Genomic DNA, 5,861 nt, shown 5'->3' with positions numbered 1-5,861 from the left:
ACTGACTGTAGTATTGATATATAAGTGATTAAAACTATCTTAGTTATCTTATAAAACTGAAATAGTAAACTAATCACATATTTGAACTGAGTTTACTTTATATTAGATAGTTTCAATATCTGAATCTTTTTCTGATCAGAGTGTTACACACAATGATTGATTATCTGATATAATTGAAAAGTCTGAACTATTATCTTATATATTAAACTTCACTGTATTCTAATATTCTATATCATATTCAGTGATATGACTAATTTATTTATTTATTAAATATTATAAAATTATTGTTATTATTTAGAGAAGATATAAATTGTATTAACAAGGTTTTAAATCTGTGATATTTAAATTATTAGTTAATCTATTCAAAATTAACAGTAGTATTATCAAAAAGTATTATTTAAAAGTAATATTAAAAAGTATTATTAAAAAATATTATCTCTTATAAAGTAAATATAAAAGTTACTTAAGTAATTACTTTTATCTCATTCTCATCTTAAGAATCAGTCATCTCATTATTCTTTATCTCAATATTAAGATTCTTTATCAGTATTTATATTATAAGTTAAATCATATAAGTAATGCAAAAGATATAATCTTATTTATTATTTTAGAAATACAAAGTCAATTTTTACTTCAAGCTCTTTATTATAGTGTAGTTATTCACAGTTATTATTATTATTATTATTCTTTCATTATACTCATATGCAAGCGGAGCTTATGATGAGTCCTTGCGTGATGTTAAATACAGGCCAAGTGTTGGTTATATAGGAGGAAATACAGGTGTTGAGACCATGCCAAGATAACAAGAACATAGGAAATACAAAGGAGTGACAATTAGATACATGCGATAATAACTTCCCAGCCCAGGAACATAGAGTGATTTATTGGAGCAATTTGTACACCTCTGTATTTATTAGAAACCTGAGGTGCTTGAGTTCCGGATTTAATGTATCCCCTGCGGGTTTCGAACCCACACGCCTTGGTTTCCCACGCCAAGGCGCTACCGGGTGGCCGCATTAACCATTCGGCCACCGGGGCAGTTATTCACAGTATTATCAGTTATAATTATAAGAAGACTGAGACTAATATCTTAATAGTTATTTTTAATCATAGTTATTAATATCTTTATTATATAATTCTTAGTAGAACTACTGATTAATGATTTAAATTCAATTAATATCTATTAATAAGTTCAGTTCTTATCAATGTAATAACTGTCACGCTCCCGGCCGCGTCAAGGCCTCATTGCGGTTTCATACGGCTCATTACTTTCATGTGAATGATTTCATTCTGTCTGAACTGGTTTTCAATCACTCTATGATATCATTCAGATATATTATAGAAAGATCTGATTGATGAATATGAGAACCTCACTTCTGTACAAGATCAGCAGATTACTCTTTCTTAATAATAAGACACTGCTGAGATATCACTCTGACTATTCTTACTTATGAAATAAAAGAAGAGTATCTGCTCATTGTCTATATAGAATAGCTAGATACTGACTTCTTATCAAAGAAGTCAGTGATTCATTTTTCTTCTACTGAAATATATACAAGAGTTACTGCATATCTCATATAATCTTCTTAGTATACTAAGTATCATATCTGTGATATTCTTGTAATAACTCTGTAGTCTACAAGCTCACTATTTAAACAAGATAGTTAAGCTCACTTATACAGCTTTTTAAATAACTATTTCTACATAACACTGCTGACTAGTCACTGCTTCAGTTTCATTATATTACAATTTGAATCACTCAATCTGATTATATATTTGAATCAGTCAAGCTCTAACAGACTGATATGACCTTATACACTCACACTGAGATCAACTCAATCTCACTCTCTGAAGAAAATACTACATTATTCTCTAAAGTGTATATATCTCTATCTCAGCAGAAATTCAAGATTTCTGAACTCACTGCATATTTTAGCATGAGCTTCTCAACTGCTCTACTATCATCACAGCCTCTACACATCTACATCTATTATGAAGATAGAGAGATTAAGATTGAAGATTCTTCAAGATATAAGAAAAATATCTTATCTGAATTTCACAGCTTTACTCATACTCTTAAACAGAAATTTCATCTTAATCTGAGTCAGTATCATACTCATGAGATATAAGTAATATATATTATTAACCTTCTTGAAGGCATCTCTGCAACTACTTGAGTTATTAAGAAGAGAGAGCTTGAGTATATCAATACTGTTATAACTTAGAAAGAATTCAAGAACTTTCTACTGAATCAAATTGAAGATTACTACAACTACAGCTTCACAGTAGCACAGCAGTTTAACTCATTACATTAATAAAATAATAAGAATTCTTCTGATTTCAATACAAGATTTGAAGAATATTGAGAGAAATTGACTGATGATTTGAATCAATTAAAAATACAGCTTTATCTCATGAAGCTGACTCATAAGATGCAGATAATAATATCACAATATCAGAGTTTATTAATAAATTATACTGAGCTTGTCAATCTGACTTTCTGAATCAATTTAAATAATCAATTCTCTGAGAAAAAGATTAACAAGACTTCTTCTAAGTAATTAATAACAGAATCTAAACAGTGTTATGACAGCTTCAGTGTAAAGAAAGTAAAGAAGAATTTCAAGTATTCTGATTCTTCACTCACTGTGAAGAAATATTAAAAAAGATTTGACAAAGATCTCTATTTCAACTGTGAAGCTGATGATCACTATATCAGTGATTATAAGAAGCTGAAGAAGAGAAGAAACTGAGAAGATATCTTCTTAAAGTTAACTTCTCTTCTGACAAACATATTCACAGAAGATAAAGAAGAGAAAGAAAAGAATTAATAATTCTCACATCTCTGAGTTTATATTACAATCACAATGTATACTCTGAATAAGAAGATATCAGTGAGATACCTACTCAACTTCAGAGTGAATGCTAACTTCATATTCTATTTCTTTTCTTTGATGAAGAGTTGAAAGAAGATAGATTTATCAGATCATACAAAATTTACTGATGAAATGAAATATCATTATTTTGATATAATTCAAGCAAAGTATGTAATCATAAACTTAGAAGAAATCTTCAAGAAGAGCAGTCTGCTTCTTCACACAGTTAATATTATAGATAAGAACATTATTCTAAATCTTTCATAATTGAGAGAAAACAATTCTCTCATTGACTGAGTCACTCAGATGTAATAGTATCATCTCACTGATAAAGAGACAGTAATAGAGAAATCTGAAGAGTTTCATCAGAAGAATCTTGAGAAAAACATTGAGTCAATATACTGTATAACAGATGATTGAGACTTGAAGACAGATAAAGAAGTCATCATTCTCACTGCAAGATTAGCAGCAGTATTCATCATTGAAGACAGACATATATAATATCTCTTTACAGATTTTAAGAATGTCTTTTCAGAAAGAGAAGCAGTGAAGTTTTCTAATATCAAGATATAATATAAGATTCATCTTGAAGACAGTGTAATGACATTATACAGGCCTCTTTACAACTTGTCTGTAAAGGAATTGAATATTCTGTGCAAATATCTTGAAGAAGTGCAATCAAAGAACTGAATACATTCATCAAAGAGTTTGACAGAGATGTCTATACTCTTTGTATCTAAGAAGAATGATAGACTACATCTATGTATAGACTACAGAGATCTTAACAAGATGACAGTTAAGAATCACTATTCATTACTATTGATTGATAAGATAATTGATTGATTATCTGAAGCAAAGATGTTCTCAAAGATTAATATACAGAATATCTATTATAGAATCAGAGTTAATGAAGATGATATTTGAAAAACAGCTTTTCATATCAAGTACAGTAATTTTGAATATCTTGTTTTATCTTTTAATCTTTGTAATACTTCAGTCATCTTTCAGACCTATATAAATGAGACACTGCAGAGCCTTGTTAACATCTTCTGTATAGTATATCTGAACAACATTTTAATCTTCTTAAAATCAGAGAAAGAACATGATACTCATGTTTGAGAAGTGTTAAGTCACTTAAGATAGTATTAACTCTATATAAACACTGAAAAATGCTCATTCTACATACAGAAGATTGATTTCTTAGATTATATTATTAAGATGAATGACATTTCAATGAACAGAAGCTGAGTCTCTGTCATTAAAAACTGATCAGTGCTGCAGATGTATTATGAGATGCAGATGTTTCTAGAATTTGTGAATTTCTACAGATGATTTATCTATGTATATTCACAGATTACTGCCTCTCTTACAGATCTGTTAAAGAGAAGTGTGAAAGACAGAAAAATAGAACTGTTTATTCTCACTCAAGACACTGTGCAGATATTTGCAGAATTGAAACAAGCTTTCACAGATATTATAATACTGAATTACTTTGACTCTGACTTACTCAGTCAGTATGAGACTGATGCATCTGAGAATGAAGTCTGTGAAATCTTTTCATAGTTGACACTGAAGATCTTTCAACATTGAAAGAATCAGAGAATAATCATCTCTGAGAAAACAGATAATGAATTATCTGTAAAAGAAGACTTTTTTACAGAGTTTATAAGACACTGTAAATGAAGATCAGTGACCTTCTTCTTCAAGAAGTTATTGCTTATATAGAGAAGATATAATACTTATAATCAGAAGATGTTAATAATTGTTAAATTCTTTAAGATCTGATGACATTATCTTCAGAGTAGTAAGTACTCAGTACAAGTTCTCACTGATCATATAAATCTGTATTACTTCTTAATAACAAAGAGCTTGACAGAATATCAAGCCAGGTGAATAAAGCTGCTTTCAGAGTATAATTTCTATATTCAATATTATTCAGATCAGTTTAACTCTGCTGATACACTGTCTAGATAATCTGATTATAATATTATTAATATAAAGAAGAATTCTATAAAAGAACCTCTATCATCACTGCAGAAGAAGCTGACTGCAGAGAGTTAAAGTTCTCTGAAGCTCAGAAACAGCATCAGTAAGACAGCTGTATAACTCAGTATAGAAGATGAAAGAAAACCTGAGTCTCTGCAGAGAACTGACACTGAAGATCATGAGCTTCTTATATTATATCTTACAATTATTGAATTGATAAAGAATGAAATGATCTACAATCTTTCAATCTGACTACTTTTGAAATTCATTGATAAGTTACAGAAGAGAGACATCTCTACTACAGCTTGAATTCAGAAGTTAAAGAAGAAAGAATTCAGTTTGAACTTGAAAGAGACAGACTCTGAGCAGAGTAGTACTGCTAAGAAATCAAGTCACTGATAACTAGAAGAATATAAACTTCTACTGCTGAATGATTCAGTCTTCATCTCTCATAGTAGAGTAATGTGTCAGAAGTTATTAAGAATTCATTATAATAATTCTTATACAGAGCACTTCAGATTAGAGAAGACTGAGAAGCTTCTAAAACATAAATACATTTAAGACAAGCTCTGAGCAGATGTCAAAGAGTATATTAAGACTTATAATATCTGTCAAAGAATAAAGATTCTGTAGTATAAGTAATACAGTGAGTTGATATCACTGTCTGTTGCAAAGAGCTTATGACAGAATCTATTGATAAATTTCATAGTTGATCTGCTGAAGTTAACAAGAGTCAAAGAATATAACTTAATTCTGGTTATTATTGATCACTTTATGAAGATGATCAGATATATTTCTACTTATAAAAAGATTAAAGCCTCTGAATTGACTGACCTGTTTTTAGATATCATTATTTATAATCACAGTGCTCTGAAATCATTGATAATAGATTGAGAATCTCTCTTTATCAGTAAATACTGATCAGCTTTTTACTATTATCTTATAATAAAATGTCTTCTCAGTATCACATTTCATTCACAGATCAATGATCAGACTGAA

The 5,861-nt window shown here is 29.3% G+C and overlaps 1 pseudogene across 1 annotated transcript; it reads right to left on the bottom strand.

The window, feature by feature from the left end:
* Positions 1-949: 949 nt before the first annotated feature.
* BDCG_17137 lies at positions 950-1,038 on the bottom strand (annotated as a pseudogene). The gene has a single exon. The product of its transcript is annotated as a tRNA-OTHER (tRNA).
* Positions 1,039-5,861: the final 4,823 nt, after the last annotated feature.

This window comes from Blastomyces dermatitidis (assembly GCF_000003525.1).
Source record: "Blastomyces dermatitidis ER-3 genomic scaffold supercont1.5, whole genome shotgun sequence".
Lineage (NCBI taxonomy): Eukaryota > Fungi > Ascomycota > Eurotiomycetes > Onygenales > Ajellomycetaceae > Blastomyces > Blastomyces dermatitidis.
This window is presented reverse-complemented; position numbering and strand designations above follow the sequence as displayed.